Source organism: Rutidosis leptorrhynchoides, chromosome 1, assembly GCF_046630445.1.
Source record: "Rutidosis leptorrhynchoides isolate AG116_Rl617_1_P2 chromosome 1, CSIRO_AGI_Rlap_v1, whole genome shotgun sequence".
NCBI lineage: Eukaryota > Viridiplantae > Streptophyta > Magnoliopsida > Asterales > Asteraceae > Rutidosis > Rutidosis leptorrhynchoides.
The window spans coordinates 504,879,249-504,898,289 of NC_092333.1; positions in this window are offsets into that span (position 1 = coordinate 504,879,249).

The window sequence follows — 19,041 nt, forward strand, 5'->3', positions numbered from 1 at the left end:
GTGCTGATGAACAGCATTCGTACAGTTGCAGGATGCATCCGTACAGATACGGGGTGTATTCGGGTCATTTTGGGTGGAAATTTACGGTTGCATATGCAACTTTATAGATACAGATGCATCCATACAGTTGCAGGTGCTTCCGTGCGGTTGAAGTGTGTCAGCTTTTTGGGAAACTTGTTTTGGCCGTAACTTTCAAACCGTAACTCCGTTTTTGATGAATAAACTACTGTTGGAAACATAATGAGATCTAATTTACAATGGTAAGCTTTTAAAAAACTGAATCAAAATTTAATTTTGGTAAAAATGATGGGATAGCGTGTATATCTCGTTTTACACGTGTGTGATAGTTGCAATTGAATGGGGAACCATGTAAACTTGTCATATATGGATATATTAGGCTATATGATGTTGTTTAGAGTATCAATTGATTATATTATTTATTAAATATGTGCTAACTTGAGATATGATATTCTCAGGTAATAAGGGAACGGAGAAGGCTCAGTAATATAAGACTTCTGAGTTCTTATTGTTGATAAAGGTGAGTGGGACTATCTTAACTATTATATGTATGTAGTAGCGGGTTATGCTACTATTGTCCTGCCATGTTATAGCTGATTAGTTAACATATGATGATTATGCTTATGTGATGATTATGTGCACTTGGGTATTATCGGCTATGATGTCTAATCGGTAATCAACTTTGGGTATAAAGCTGAGCATAAGGTCAAACTTGCTGTCAGGTTAGGTTCAAGAGTTACTATTCTTGTAGTACAGTTTGAATGATGCATATATCCCCTGCGTTCGGATTACTATGCGAGGGAGACTTTAACAGGAACTTTCGGTAAACTCTAGCCCGATAAGCTAGTAGTTAATGGCTCGTACAAGCCGCCGAACCTAGTGTTACCATTCTGGTTTATCTTGTTGATGTATGTCTTTGTACTTAGCTTGATGTAGATGCCTATGACTGTTAGGAAATTTCCATTTACTTAGCTTTATGCTAATCCCCCACAGTTCCTCCTTTGCAGGTTAGACATTGCATGTTAGAGCTTTGGGAGAAGCTGTTGTTGGATATGTTTGACAGGCTTCACTGTGATGTCTGTATTTTGATACACTAATATATTATGGTTTTTTGTAATAATGTAACACCTGGTTACTGTAATAACTGTATCTTGTGTTATTACTTAATTATCTTTGTAAATATAATACATGTTTATGATTCCGCTGTGATTTATATAGAAAAAATGTACGGTGTTACAAGTTGGTATCAGAGCATAGGTTTGGCAACATGTACACATGGATGTCATGTTCCCAAACCTTGCTTATGTTATGTCAAACATATCTGTGGGTTAGAGTAAAGTGAATGTGGAGGTTGTATGTTAGTCTTAGATACTAACAAGTTATCCACTAAGCTTTGGTCAGATGATGTGCAGTACATGTTGAAGATGACTGATGGACAACAGAATGTTCATGCTTCCTCGACCCCTAGTATCTTCAGAGTTCTGACAGAGGATAAAATTTCAAATGAAGATCAAGAAGAATACATCCAGATGTTACAAAGTGGGTTACAGAAAGCTCGGGAAATGTAATGGCCCTTCAAGTACCGTTAACGGCTCCGTCACTTGGTCCCACAACTTAATCATAACTCTAAATGAATTTAATAAATAACGTTGCATTCTTGAAAGGACCCGTCCTAATCCACCTGGACAAGGTCATCAACATTTGGTCCCATTGCGATGATCAGCTCCAAGTAATGTCCTTATATTGAGCAAATGCACAGCGGAAGACTTAATTTGTACCTGAGAATAAACATGCTTTAAAGTGTCAACCAAAAGGTTGGTGAGTTCATAGGATTATCATAACAATCATTTCAATATGTTAATAGACCACAAGATTTCATAATCATAAACATAATACACTCGCAAGTGTATGTAAAGCATTCTATGTGGTTGAGCACTTGGTAACCATACTTAACATTTAATCAACGTCGCATATTCCCTTTATTATGAAATCTCACTACACCGTACCAAGTGTAGTCACCAAAACGAAGTACTGTGCAACTGTTGAATACTGGTCGTCCAGTCCGGTTGGGGTTGTCAGGCCCGATAGATCTATCAACAGGATTCGCGTTTACAATACCCATGTAAATAGTAGTTACCAAGCTACAGGGAAATATGCCAGTGGTACAACTCAACTTAGAATATATTTTTAAGTACTTGTGTCTATTTTGTAAACATTTATAAAAGCAGCGCATGTATTCTCAGCCCAAAAATATATATTGCAAAAGCAATTAAAAAGGGAGCAAATGAAACTCACTTTTGCCTTGAAGGTATTTAATTCGACTTGGTCTCCGATAGATATCATGAACCTAACCATATATATAATATATCAACATATTTTCTTTTTAAGTAATCGTTACATATATATATACTTTTAATATTTTTCTTAGTCCGTAGTTAGCAGTCCGATGTTAGTGGTCCACAATTAGTTGCTTAAATAAAATAAATAAAGACCCCATCGTATTCGTATTGATCAGAATTAATCTCGACCCATGGTACCATGTTGTCAAATGACGTGTTGCGTACATAAAGTACCGTGTTGTCAAATGACATGTTGCGTACAATCATGAGGTCTTATGATTAATCTTCTCGTGTTGTTTACGGGTGGTCGTGAAATATATAAAATCAAATCATAAGTAATTATATATAAAATATTATATTAATTAGAAAAGATATGATTAATTTACTTTTTCTCCAAATATTTTCGTAGCTAAACTAGCTTCGGATACCCAATCTTGTTTTAGTCGTAGTTTCTTCATTACAACTCCGTTTTTGTTGGTTCAACTTGCCACTTCCTTGGATCGAGTCAAATTTTAAGAATATGAACTGAAAATACCTTAGTTTGTATTCTAAATTATAGGTTATAGGTCAAACTTTGGTGAAACTTATGAAAGTGATCATTTTCCATCATAAAAATAACATTTAATGATCATTTTTCTAAAAATACTTACACTTTGAGTTAAACAATGAAATTTTTATGTGTTAACATATTCATAAGAAATATCATTTTTCCAGAACATAAACTTCTAATTCAAAGTTCAAGATGGTTTTTAATTATCCAACCCAAAACAGCCCCCGGTTGCACTCCGACGACGTAGATTCAGTTTTTAAGATGTTCTTTGTAAAACCAAGTTATATCTTGTTAGGTTAGCATATCATTATGATATATTACAGGTCTTGAAGTGTTTTAAAAGTCAAGTTAGAAGGATCTATTTAGTTTGCGAACAAGTTTGAAATCATTCAAACTATGTTCTTGTTGTTAAAATTTTATACCACAAAATAAGATAGCTATATGAATATGAATTGAATAAGATTATGAACAAGGTTACTACCTCAAGTTACTTGGATAAAGTTACTGCAAAAGATAAGAAATAATCTTGGAATCAAAGAGTGGTGGAGTTAGATCAAAAGGTTGGAAGTAAACTTCTTCAAATGGGTGGTTATTTTGATATGTTCTTGAAAGAGTTTTCTTATGGTGTTTAAGGCTTATAATTGAAGCTAAATGATGGGGAAAATGCTTGGAGATGATCAAGTATGAAGTTAGGAGTATTTTGAGAGAGAAATGAGGGTGTAGGTATGAGAAAATGGAGTGAAGAAATGGTGTTCATTTATAAAAACGTTTTTAGTTTATAAAGAAAGAAAAGGATTCCTAATTTTGTTTTCTTACTAATAATTCATACTACTTGACAAATTCTAGTTACCTCATATCTAGAGCAGTAATAATGTTGATTAGGATGTTGATTTGATGCGTATATATATATCAATAGTAAATACGTATAGAAGCTGGGTATGATACGGGTACATATACCCTAGATATACGTATAGAAATTTTGAGGAAACGGATCGAGAATTCAAATATAGCTATCTTTTGTGAATATACTTATATTGTTTTATGTATTTAAGTCCTTAAAAAGTAATTAAATACATTATATATATGATACATGTATAAGCATTATAGATTATAAGTATATATATCAAAGAATGTTACGTATAGTTATCGTTTTGAAAACTTAAGTTAGTAGTTTCAAAATATACTTATAACTCATTGTCATTATTACACAATGAGATGTTAAACCATCCTTAGATCATGTTAAATATATATAAATACATATATATACACAAACGTATAATTATCGTATGTTATATAGTTCGTGATATCATCGGTCATATTGGACGGTCAAACGTTGTGTAAAACTCTTTTCAAAAACACAAGTCTCAACAATTTGGATTGCTTATCATGTTGGTATGGTTTAATTTATGTAAATATTAATCTCATAAGTATAATTTGGTCAGAAAATTCTGGGTCATTACAGTACCTACACGTTAAAGAAATTTCGTCCCCGAAATTTGATAGAGGTTGTTATGGATAAAAATAAGAAGGTTTTCATGAAAAATATAAGGTGATAATGGAGTTTTATCATCATTGAGTAATGTAGATAAAACGATTCGATTATGCGAAGAATATAAATGAGACTATCGTAAAAGAGTGAGATGAGTAAAATATATTTGTCTTAACCGATGACGTAGTTATGATTGATTTCTGGGATTTAAAGGATTTAAAGAGAATCTTACGTAATAAGATTTGGTTCTTTGGTGATTAAGGAAATCAGGATCTTCTTTGATTATATGCAATAATCTGTTTCGATTGCTCTGTCGGATATTTCACTATAAATTCACCCATTCGTTTCCTTATTTTCCACGACTCACACCTTCTATTCTTTCTCCCTTGATTCTTATTTTAAAGCATTCATCAATATGCTCCATCCAGTCCTGATTCTTGATATTCTCCTAACTTTTATATCTATCATTCTTCTTTTTCATCTACCACCAGAAGAATCTATTTACTTCTACTATACTCTTGTGTTTATAGTGTTTCTAATTCTCCCGTGTCTCTATATTGCTATCTGCATCGATATACACGGTTTGTAATTTCGGGGTTATTATCGAAGTTTATATTCTTCATTATTTTTCGGAGCTTCATGCTTTCGTTTTCTCTTCCCGACTTCGAGTCAAGCGAGTAATGGTCCGGAATTCGTAGATATGAAATTCAGAATGAACATAGCTAATGCTCTAAGAAGAAATTGGTAATAGAACGATTTTGATTTGTTAATTACCAGAATACCCTGGAGAAGACTGAGTCATCCAGAAAAATATTCTCTTGATATGTTTAGAGATTAGATAGAATGTAAGAGTCGTGTAAATGGCATATGATGATGGTACTGTGAATCATCATGTTTCATTAGAAACTCAGCATGACTTACTGTAATATAATGACGTTGATCAAGTGTCATTATATTATACTAATCCATGCTTCAGTTCCCAACACTACTTCAAAACATTCATATTTTAAACTTGAAGGTTCAAGAATTTAGAAACTAACACAGTTTCTTTTATGTTGCAGATATTACGGAGAGATTAATGATCTCAGATAAGAATAGTTGTGAAAATATCACCAGAAATATGGAGGATATTTATAATAGAACATACGAGAATATCTTAGAATTTCTAATATCAATGGATGATGAATAAGATTTGTCTGTGAAGGTTTAGAATGAGAAATAAGATGTTTGCTAACGATTTCAGCAGGCACATAATCATTTGGATTCTTTGAAGGCAAACTTATTCTTTGTGATTTGTCCACAGCTTTCTTCATAGTTTCACATAATCCGCTTTTCGGTACTAAATTTTCTATCGAGCGTTCCTAACAATCCTTTCTTTATCATCAAACTTTTGGCCATTAAGATCATCTACAACATGCTGCTTCGTCAGCATTTTCAAAGTTAACTGATCTGGGTCATCGGTTATCAAACCGAGGTAGTTTCAGGAGAATTGTGTTTTTAGAATGATTAATCACTGATGGTAATATTGTGGAATATAAAAGGTTCCCCAGTAACAATAAAGAGTATACATATATATCGCGGTTATAATAAAGTTGTTTCGGATGAAAAGTCGGAGTTGACTTACTTGAGCTGTGATAAAATTAGCTACTTTGGAAAGGGATTGCAAAACGATCTTCGGTAATAACAATGTCAAAGGAACTAGAACAGATACGTGTCAAACGTTTACTCAGTTTCCGAGGGTTTTTCAGGTGCATAACTATATGCATCAATCTTTTCTTCCGTAGATGAAGTGCGGTTGGTTTATCCTCTCGATTGAGGTGTTTTTAAGATTCATGATAGATTTGAACGCTGATTGTAATCGTCGAGATATAATGAGGTTTAAGATGAAATCAAGTGGCAATCTTGAAGAAATGTTTAGTTTCATATGTTATAATCAATATTTTAATTCATTTTAATTGTCCAATGTCATTAGTCCACAGTCGATAGTCCACAGTAACAGTCCAATAATTCATATATAGTTTAATATATAATATACAAATTAATTAATATGTGTCGTGACTCGTATACCTCTCAGACTCGATCACAACTCAAACTATATATATTATTGTAGAATCAACCTCAACCCTGTATAGAGAACTCGATCATTACTGCATATAGAGTGTCTATGATGATTCTAAATAATATATATAGATGCGTCGATATGATATGTCAAAACATTGTATACGTGTCCCGATATTTAAAGTGCGTAAAATAATTACAGAAATTAAATGACGATAAATAAAAGTGCGATAATTAAATTGTGATAAATAAACTGCGATAAATAAAATGTAATCAGTTAGCTAGGAACAGTTAGCTGGAACAGTTAGCGTGGATTCTTAACAAAATTTTTCATAGTTACTTTGTTTGTTTCTAACATATTTTATTTTGTCATATGTTTTCTTCATATGCCACTTGTTGGATTCTGGGAAGTCAGAATCCAAATATGAAATTGAATGAAAATGGTTATTCTGCGGTGAATGGATACGTATATCGGTGGTTATAAGTAGGATAGTAAATGACTGTTGAATCAGCTTCGACGAATGTACAATGTAACTTATTAAGATGAAATATAATTATTCCTCGGGTATTACCTACCCGTTAAAAAAAAATTTCACCATTAATATTTTGTACAAGAGAACTTTTAATTACAATCTTTATGAAAACATATATACATATATATTTTCTTCAGATGAAATCATGAATTTAATGAGTTAATATGATATTAATCTCATTTGCTTTTCGGTTTGAGCTAGAATAAGAAATCTCTAAAACTTTTTGAAACCACATATTCTTCGCAGAATATCAATGAAGTTATGGATCAATACTTCATCGTTCATTATTGTTGGTACTCCTTGGTATCTATGGTGCGTATGATGTTGATGTTTGTGGGACAGATTATGATGTCGAGACGTGTGATGCGGATGTTGTTTGTTAGTGGTGATGATGGTATTCTTGATGTTATTGATCGTGGTGCTGATTATGCTGTTGGTGCTGCTGCTGGTGTTTGCAACCTTCGCACCATGTTCTCCAAAGCCGTCACGCGAGCGCGAAGTTCGTTAACTTCTGCTAGTACACCGGGATGATTGGCGGTTGGAGCGAGCGAATGAACAAGATTTGTAATATGGGATAGTATATAATCGTGATGAGATACTCTAGAAATGAGAGAGAAAATGGTGTTTCGAATAGGTTCGCCGGTAAGTGCTTCAGGTTCATCGCCAAGAGGGCAAATTGGTGGATGGAATGTATCACCTTCTTCTTGTCTCCAGTGATTTAGTATATTACGAACCCATCCCCAATTCATCCAGAATAGATGATGGGAAATTGGTTGATCCATTCCGGTGATGCTGCTTTCGGAGCCCGAATGGAAATCCATATCGACATAACTGTCGGAATCGGAAGAATTCGAACTAGATGCGGAATCCATCTTGTATAATGGGGAAAATGAATTTTTGGTATGGAATAGATTATAGGAGTTAGATTTGGTACTCTTCAATACATAATTTACATATGTATATATAATACTAAAATCCCGTAAATTATGGAGAATCTTTGAAAAGATATCAGTCAAAGTTCGCAATAACAGATATGCTAAGATAAGAATTCGTCTATACACTATCAATGCAGTAAATGCAGTAAAACGTGTCTAGACTTATGAATGATAAGCAAGTAATTTCCTAAGGATGATAAGCAGATGATTTTCGACTAGAAATGATAAGCAAAACTTTTGACATGTAGACACGGTCGAAGTCCAGACTCATTAATGCATCCTAACAACTACTGGTTAGACACACTAATGCAAGACCTGATTCGCTACGACCACCGCTCTGATACCAACTGAAAGGACCCGTCCTAATCCATCTGGACGAAGTCATCGACATTTGGTCCCATTGCGATGATCGGCTCCAAGTAATGTCCTTATATTGAGAAAATGCACAGCGGAAGACTTAATTCGTACCTGAGAATAAACATGCTTTAAAGTATCAACCAAAAGGTTGGTGAGTTCATAGGATTATCTTAACAATCATTTCAATATGTTAATAGACCACAAGATTTCATAATCATAAACATAATACACTCGCAAGTGTATGTAAAACATTCTAAGTGGTTGAGCACTTGGTAACCATACTTAACATTTAATCAACGTCGCATATTCCCTTTATTATGAAATCTCACTACACCGTACCAAGTGTAGTCACCAAAATGAAGTAATGTGCAACCGTTGAATACTGATCGTCCAGTCCGGTTGGGGTTGTCAGGCCCGATAGATCTATCAACAGGATTCGCGTTTACAATACCCATGTAAATAGTAGTTACCAAGCTACAGGGAAATATGCCAGTGGTACAACTCAACGTAGAATATATTTTTAAGTACTTGTGTCTATTTTGTAAACATTTATAAAAGCAGCGCATGTATTCTCAGCCCAAAAATATATATTGCAAAAGCAATTAAAAAGGGAGCAAATGAAACTCACTTTTGCCTTGAAGGTATTTAATTCGACTTGGTCTCCGATAGATATCACGAACCTAACCATATATATAATATATCAACATATTTTCTTTTTAAGTAATCGTTACATATATATATATACTTTTAATACTTTTAATATTTTTCTTAGTTCGTAGTTAGTAGTCCGATGTTAGTGGTCCACAATTAGTTGCTTAAATAAAATAAATAAAGACCCCATCGTATTCGTATTGATCAGAATTAATCTCGACCCATGGTACCATGTTGTCAAATGTCGTGTTGCGTACATAAAGTACCGTGTTGTCAAATGACGTGTTGCGTACAATCATGAGGTCTTATGATTAATCTTCTCGTGTTGTTTACGGGTGGTCCTGAAATATATAAAATCAAATCATAAGTAATTATATATAAAATATCATATTAATTAGAAAAGATATGATTAATTTACTTTTTCTCCAAATATTTTCGTAGCTAAACTAGCTTCGGATACCCAATCTTGTTTTAGTCGTAGTTTCTTCATTACAACTCCGTTTTTGTTGGTTCAACTTGCCACTTCCTTGGATCGAGTCAAATTTTAAGAATATGAACTGAAAATACCTTAGTTTGTATTCTAAATTATAGGTTATAGGTCAAACTTTGGTGAAACTTATGAAAGTGATCATTTTCCATCATAAAAACAACATTTAATGATCATTTTTCTAAAAATACTTACACTTTGAGTTAAACCATGAAATTTTTATGTGTTAACATATTCATAAGAAATATCATTTTTCCAGAACATGAACTTCTAATTCAAAGTTCAAGATGGTTTTTAATTATCCAACCCAAAACAGCCCCCGGTTGCACTCCGACGACGTAGATTCAGTTTTTAAGATGTTCTTTGTAAAACCAAGTTATATCTTGTTAGGTTAGCATATCATTATGATATATTACAGGTCTTGAAGTGTTTTAAAAGTCAAGTTAGAAGGATCTATTTAGTTTGTGAACAAGTTTGAAATCATTCAAACTATGTTCTTGTTGTTAAAATTTTATACCACAAAATAAGATAGCTATATGAATATGAATTGAATAAGATTATGAACAAGGTTACTACCTCAAGTTACTTGGACAAAGTTACTGCAAAAGATAAGAAATAATCTTGGAATCAAAGAGTGGTGGAGTTAGATCAAAAGGTTGGAAGTAAACTTCTTCAAATGGGTGGTTATTTTGATATGTTCTTGAAAGAGTTTTCTTATGGTGTTTAAGGCTTATAATTGAAGCTAAATGATGGGGAAAATGCTTGGAGATGATCAAGTATGAAGTTAGGAGTATTTTGAGAGAGAAATGAGGGTGTAGGTATGAGAAAATGGAGTGAAGAAATGGTGTTCATTTATAAAAATGTTTTTAGTTTATAAAGAAAGAAAAGGATTCCTAATTTTGTTTTCTTACTAATAATTCATACTACTTGACAAATTCTAGTTACCTCATATCTAGAGCAGTAATAATGTTGATTAGGATGTTGATTTGATGTGTATATATATATCAATAGTAAATACGTATAGAAGCTGGGTATGATACGGGTACATATACCCTAGATATACGTATAGAAATCTTGAGGAAATGGAACGAGAATTCAAATATAGCTATCTTTTGTGAATATACTTATATTGTTTTATGTATTTAAGTCCTTAAAAAGTGATTAAATACATTATATATACGATACATGTATAAGCATTATAGATTATAAGTATATATATCAAAGAATGTTACGTATAGTTATCGTTTTGAAAACTTAAGTTAGTAGTTTCAAAATATACTTATAACTCATTGTCATTAGTACACAATGAGATGTTAAACCATCCTTAGATCATGTTAAATATATATAAATACATATATATACACAAACGTATAATTATCGTATGTTATATAGTTCGTGATATCATCGATCATATTGGACGGTCAAACATTGTGTAAAACTCTTTTAAAAAACACAAGTCTCAACAATTTGGATTGCTTATCATGTTGGTATGGTTTAATTTATGTAAATATTAATCTCATAAGTATAATTTGGTCGGAAAATTCTGGGTCATTACAATTCTTTATTTAAAAATGATTTCCTTTAAAGGAAACCTACCAAAATATGTAAGTTTAGAGAAAAAAAAATACATAAATACGTAACCAAAGTTGACCAAAACAAAGTCAACAAACACCCGCAATTTAATGTATCAAAACAGAATGCAAGTTAATATTTAATAAAAATCTGCCAACATGCATGCAGACTCTCTAGCACAGCGGAAGCCAAATAATCAAGTACCTGAGAAAACATGCGAGTGAACTGTCAACAACAATGTTGAGTGAATTATAGGTTTTAAATAATGAATAAACTTTAGACCACAAGATTTCAAATGTTAGAAAACATAAAACTATTATTCCATTAATCCATGAGTCACCTGGTAACCACTTAACCATTTCCATACCCTTACCAAACAACAATATACACTGAACAGGTATATCTTCAAAAAACATAACGAAGTACTAATACATTCCGATTATAAATTGCTAGCGCGACTAGCTCAAAATGGGGCTGTCAAGCCCGATAGATCTATCCATAGGATTCTCGTTCACCAGTAGAAACCAGTGATTACAGTTACCAGACTAGGGAATATTTTCATTCAACTCATAATGAGTAATTTAAATTTAATTCCACTTGTGTCTAAACATAAAAATTTTTTTGCATGTAATCTCATCCCAAAAATACTTTAAATAGTATGAAAAACGGGACTATAACTCACCTTAAAGCAAATGAAGCAACAACACAGTAATGCGAACAGCAAAAGGTAAAGTGATCAAGAATGACCACAACGCCGACCTATAAATAAAGCATGTCGATATAAATAACTAACTTAGGTCAAGACTTAGTATGATACCTATAGTACTTGTTGTAAATAAGCATAGAACATCACTCGGTATGATTCGGTATGAGCAGGACAACGTATAACACGTACTTTCTATATTTAGAAAGATTCTATTTTTAGCAAGTTTCCATTTTTGGAAAGTTTCAATTTTTGGAAAGTCTCTATTTTTGGAAAGTTTCGATTTTTAGAAAGTTTCCTTAATTAGAAAAGTCAACTGAAAGTCAAAGTCAACCGAAAGTCAACTCAAAAGTCAACCTTGGTCAAACTTAGTCAACATTGAAATATAAAGTGTAAATTATATTAATAATATAAGTTATAACATTATTTAAATTAATATTTGTATAATCATTTCATATCATAAGTTTAATTGAATTAAATCGAATTATAAAGTTAATATAAGTTTAAATGATATAATAGATATAACATAAGTATTTAACTAATTAAATAAATAAATATTAATCATAACATAAGTATTATTAATTAATAATGCATTATTAATCATAATATAAGTATCTTGAATTTATTTATGAAATGTTACACATATCATAAGTATTTTTAATATAATTATTAAACCATAAGTATTTAATAATTAAATTGTATTATAATTAAATAATAACTAAGTCTTATGATAAATAAATAAATAATTAACATTTATTATAAGTCTTGATATAATAATCTCGTATCATAAGTTATATACTTATCATCTTCCATTAATAATAAAAGTATTATTAATCATAAGTTTAATTATAAGAATAATTAAATCATAATGTAATTATTAAATGATATAATAAATATATATCATAAGTATTGATTAAAAATAATTACTTTTATATCATAAGTAATTTAATTATAATGCAATTCATTATTTACAACATAAGTTTCAATTTTATAACCATAAGTTTAATTAAAAGTTCGTCGGGTCATAACTTGAGCCTCGGGTGTCGGTTTTCGACGAATTTTATATATATCCTCATCTAACCAATTAACCCGACACTTCGAACACTCAAGAACACCCTAAATCCGTTCATGGGGTCTTGAAGAACAGCCATGAACAAACTATTTCATTAATCCGATTTAAAACTTGTTTTAGCCATTCCGGGTGATCCGTGGCTCGAATTCCGATGACGCGAACATGAATGTTCATCCCATCATCAATCCTAACCCAATGGTATACCCTAAAGGCTCTAAATATGGCCACAAAGTCGGACCAAAACTGATATCACAAGTTATCACATTTTAATTTCATCAAAACCCTAAATCGAGCATAACTATTGATCCAAAACTCAAAACAACATGAATCCAAAGCCTAAAATTATGCTCTTGATGAGAGGAGCTCATTTATACACTTTATTTAATCATAAAAATATGTTAAGTTCACTGATTTAAAAAAAAAATCCCGCTGTCCGTTTTTAATCATACCAAAAACATACATAATCGAGCATTTCTACGCATCAAATCATCAATACAATAATACACAAGTACTATACTATCAATATAAGATTAAAATCAGTAAAAATTAATAGAAATGAAAAATCTAGGGTCAGGATTTATACCCTAATCAAGAATTGATTAGTATGAACGCGTAGAGATTGATGAGATGAATTCGAATATGCTAAAAGCCCTTTGAAACAAAAAATGATTTGATGAAGATGATGATGATTGTGGGAGTTGGTTTTGACGGTAAAAAAAAAGAGGGAGTGAAAAAGTCTTGAGAGAAAATAAGGGTTTTGATGAAATGTGTAAATGAAATGGTAATTAGCAAAATGAGGAGCAAGTGAGCTAAACACCCCCTCCCCTTGGGGTGTTCGGCTGAATTTGGTGTGGGGTGGGCCCCCTTTGTGGGCCAAGTAGATAAATGAAAGAAGTCTTGTGGCCCGAATGCCCGAACGAAGCCCGAAATGCGAAAACACCGTTACACGTTTAAATATTCGGAAAGAACACGCACACGCGAAAAATAAAATATAGAAATACTTTATATACTCATATGATATAAAATTATCATAATTAAAATATTTGGGATTCAAAAATCTCAAAAGTCTAATCGTTGGTTTGAAAACCGAAATGATTCGCCGGATAGAAATCCACGACACGTAGAAACGTACAATTTTTAAAAATGAACACATATATTCACACAACACATCATAAGGAATATATTATTATTAAAATAATAATATAAGTCATAGAAAACGAATAAAAAATAACAGACGTTAAATCTAAACGGAAAAAGATAACAGAAAAAATAGGGTCGTGATAGGAAAAGATTGCAGAACTAGAAAATACTCTTCCTGTACGTACCTTAGGGCAAATGTTGAACCGCCACCTCCTGGTTTTCATTCCCTCAATGTGGGCATGTACCCACTGGGAGTTCATCTCAGCAGAAACAACAACAACAGTACTAGTTTCCATTATCTCCTCAATTCTAAACACCATAAGATAACCAGATTCCTCTCCAATCTAGATATCAATACCCTAATCAGTTCACGTACATGTACCCAGTACAAATGTTTCCACAACCTGTTGCTGAAACTCGAAAGAAATGCACTTTCAAACAATTTCTTGATTGTAAACCTAGAGTATTTTGGAAGCACAAACCCGACAGACACCTTTGATTGGTTGCGTGAAGTAGATTGAGCATTGGATGCTTGTCAATGCGAACCTGATTTGCATGTTACTTATGCAAGCCGACTTCTGAAAAAGAAAGCAATGGGCTGGTGGGATTCTCTGACCACCCAGTTGTCTAAAGAATAGTTGAGTCAAGTCACGTGGGAACAATTTTCAGCAAAGGTGTGCGAGCAATATTGTACTGCTTACAAAATCTATAAGATGAAGCGGGAGTTCATAATTAAGAATGACTGAGCAGATGTCAATTGATGAAGTGATCGAAAAGTACACAGATAAACTCCGCTTTGTACAATAATGGCTTCCCGACGAACAATCTAGAATTAATCAGTTTGTTGAAATGATATTGCCTGAATACCAATCGATGGTGAGATTAGCAACAAATTTGCCTCAAGCGTTTGCTATGGCAAGAATGGTGGACGGAGACGTCAAAGCCACCAAGAGTAAACAGAGAGAGCAGATGTCACAACCAAAACAAGCGACAAGCCAGACGAGTCAAATGAGCAATAAGTCTAGGAGGTCTCATGGTAACCAACAAAAAGGTAGGTTTACTCAAAGTAGTGGTAGTAACCCGAGTCAGAAAACGTGGTGCAATGTGTGTAGGTCAACACACGCTGGTCCCTCTTCAGAGTTGACAAAAAGGTGTATAAGGTGTGGAGCGATGGGTCATGATGTTCAAGTTTGTTCATTTTGAGAGAATGTTTGTTGGAATTGCAAAAAACCTGGTCATCGATCACCTGATTGTCCTTTTGCAAGGCGAGCGAGCTCCGGTGTAGGGGCCGGAGAAAGAACAATGTCAGTCGGAGGATTCTCTGCTTTTTCAGCGGGACAGAAGCAAAAGAATCCTCCATCACCTGAAGCAAGAGCCTTTCAAATGTTAGTTGATACAGCAACTGAAACTGACGATGCGATTACCGATATGTTTCTGATAAATTCTTCGCTGACTCGTGTGTTGTTTGATTGTGGAGCAAATCGTTCTTTTATGTCTGTTACATTATGTGATAAGTTGAAATTGCCTATGAATGTATTATCTGAACCTTTAATAATAGAAGTGGGTGATGGTAGAATGGTTCCAGTCTTGTTATGCATATACCGAGCTTTGATATCGTATTAGGTATGGATTGGTTAAGTCGCCATAAAGCAAGTATAAAATGTCATAAGAAAATAATTTCTTTTCCTTTGACCGATGGGACACACGCTGTAGCCCAAGGTGAACGGGGCGGGTTTAATTGTTCATTAATTTCGATGACGAAAGCTAAAAAAATCATTAGCCAAATGATGTGATTCGTTTCTCGCATATGTGATCGATGCAAAGAAAGAAAAGAATTTGTGTCTGATATCTCGATAGTGTCCGAATTCCTAGAAGTGTTTCCTGATGAATTACCGAGCTTACCGCCAGTAAGAGAGGTAGAGTAAAAAGATTGAATTATTTTCGGGTTCTACACCAGTGGAAAAAGCTCCGTATCGATTAACACCGTCCGAGATTCGTGATACGATGTTGCAAATTCAGGAATTGCTAGATCGTGGGTTTATTCGGCCAAGTTCTTCACCATAGATTGCTCCAGTGTTGTTCGTAAAGAAGAAAAACGGGACTCTCTGTATGTGCATTGATTACCAAGAACTAAATAAAAGAACGGTGAAGATAAAGTACCCGTTACCGAGAATTGATGATCTGTTTGATCAGCTACAGGGGGCATCGTACTTCTCTAAAATTGATCTACAATCAGGTTATCACCAGGTTCGGGTTGCCGAGGAAGATATTCCAAAGACAGATTTTTGTACAAGATACGGTCACTACGAGTTTTTAGTTATACCGTTCGGGTTGACAAATGCGCCAGCAATATTCATGGATTTAATAAATTGTATGTGCCGACAGTTTCTCGACGAATTCGTGATAGTATTTATGGATGATATTTTGATTTATTCAAAAACAGAAGCTGAGCACGCTACACATCTGAGACAAGTGTTTGAACTACTGAAATGGGAAAAGTTGTACGCCAAATTTTCTAAATGCGAGTTCTGGTTAAGAGAAGTACAGTTTTTAGGTCACGTTATCTTCCAAGAGGGTATCAAAGTGGATCCGTCTAAAATAGAAGCGGTAATGAATTGGAATTCACCAAAGACTCCGACAGAGATTAAGAGTTTTCTGGGTTTAGCCGGTTATTACCGAAGGTTTATTAAAGATTTCTCAAAGATCGAGGGTCCATTGACCAAGTTGACCAGGAAAGATGTAACTTTTCAATATATCGATGAACAAGAAAATGCCTTCCAGACATTGAAACGCTTATTGTGTCAACCTCTAGTTTTTGCATTACCTGAAGGTACAGAAGATTTTGTTGTGTATTGTGATGCATCATTAACTGGATTGGGTTGTGTGTTAATGCAGTGAGAGAAAGTTATTGCATATGCCTCAAGAAAGCTGAAAACTCATGAGAGGAATTATCCCACACATTATCTAGAGTTGGTTGTGGTTGTATTTGCGTTGAAGTTATGGAGACATTATCTTTACAACACTCACTGTGTGATTTGTACCGACCACAAAAGCCTTCAGCATACCTTTTCGCAGAAAGAGTTAAACATGCATCAGAGACGATGGCAAGAGTTAATTAAAGATTATGATTGTGAGATTCGTTATCATCCAGGAAAGACAGATTCTGTTGCAGATGCTTTGAGTCGAAAGAAATCCACTGATAATGTAAAATTCATGCGAATTGAAATTGTGTCAGATTTGAATGATCGAATAAAGATAGACCAATTAGAAGCCTTGAAGGAGGAACATTTGAAATCGAAGATATTAGTAAAGAGAAAAGAGGATTTAACGGATAATTCTCGTGGATTAAAGACTTTAAGTAACAATATTTTGGGTTCCTTTGCTCAGATGATTGTGGGATTTAATCTTGAATGAAGCACACAAATCGAGATTTTCTATCCATCCTAGAAGTACGAAGATGTATCATGATCTGAAACCTTTATATTGGTGGCCAACAATGAAGAAAGATATCGCACATTACGTGGAATAGTGTCATATATGCGCTCAAGTAAAAGCTGAACATCAGAAACCTTACGGGTCAATACGTCAACTCGAGATTCCTTAGTGGAAGTGGGAGCACATAACGATGGATTTCGTAACAAAGTTACCCTGAACCCAGAATGGTCATGATATGATCTGGGTGATAGTTGACAGATTGACTAAAAGGGTGTATTTTCTGGCTACAAGTGAGACAGCTTCGCTCAAAAAGTTGGGGCAACTATATGTGAATGAGATTCTAGTTCGACATGGAATACAATTATCTATTATTTCAGACAGAGATTCGAGGTTCATGTCTAATGTTTAGTAGAGTTTACAAGAGAATTTGGGTACTCGAGTGAATCTCAGCACAGCGTATCATCCTGAAACAGACGGTCAAACTGAACGTACATTTCAGACATAAGAGGATATGTTAATAGCTTGGGTATTAGAGTATGGAGGATCGTGGGATTTTCATCTACCTTTGATTGAATTCGCTTACAACAACTCGTATCACTCTAGTATTGACATGTAGCCTAATGAAATGTTGTATGGTCGTTGATGTAGAATGCAGATGAAAGGATCCGAAACTAATCATCCGGACGTTGTCCATATTGATTACAAACGAATTACAATAGTTGATAACATTGCAAGGTACTTGCCCTCTATATGATACATCTTACAAACGTTGCATTTATTCTTAAAGGGCAATCTATAGTTACATCCATAATTGACATATTCGCCTGACATTTCATAATATTCAAATGACCTAAACCGCCATTTACTTAATAATAGTCTCTATGAACTTCAATGACTCGAATGCAACGCCTTATGATATAAGTCCTTAATGGCCTCAAGTAGTATCCTTAGTACGAGATAATGCACAGCGGAAGACTTAATTCATACCTGAGAATAACATGCTTTAAAATGTCAACATAAAGTTGGTGAGATATAGGTTTAATGTCGACAGCGATATAAATATAGACCACAAGATTTCATATATAAACATTTTAATAAAAATATTCTAAGTGGTTGAGCACTTGGTAACCATACTTAACAATTAATCACGTCGCATATTCCCTTTAATATGAAATCTTACTACACTGTACCAAGTGTAGTCACGAAACGAAGTACTGTGCAACCGTTGAATACTGGTCGTCCAGTCCGGTTGGGGTTGTCAGGCCCGATAGATCTATCAACAGGATTCGCGTTTACAATACCGCTGTAAATATTAGTTACCAAGCTACAGGGAAGTATGCCAGTGGTACAACTCAACGTAGAATATATTTTTCAGTTACTTGTGTCCATATCGTAAAACATAAAATACATGTATTCTCATTCCGAAATATTTAGAGTTTAAAAGTGGGACTATATACTCACATTCGTCTTGAAGATATATATATTTTGACTTGGTCTCCGGTTGATATCACAAACCTATCCATATATAATATATCAATACCTTTTCTTTTTAAACAAACATCACATATATATACTTGTTATACTTTTAATACTTTTAATAATTCCTTAGTCCGTAGTTAGCAGTTTGTTGTTAGTAATTCAATTTTAATGGTTCATTTTTAGGTGTTTAATAAACCCCCAACGAAATAAATAAAACCCCATC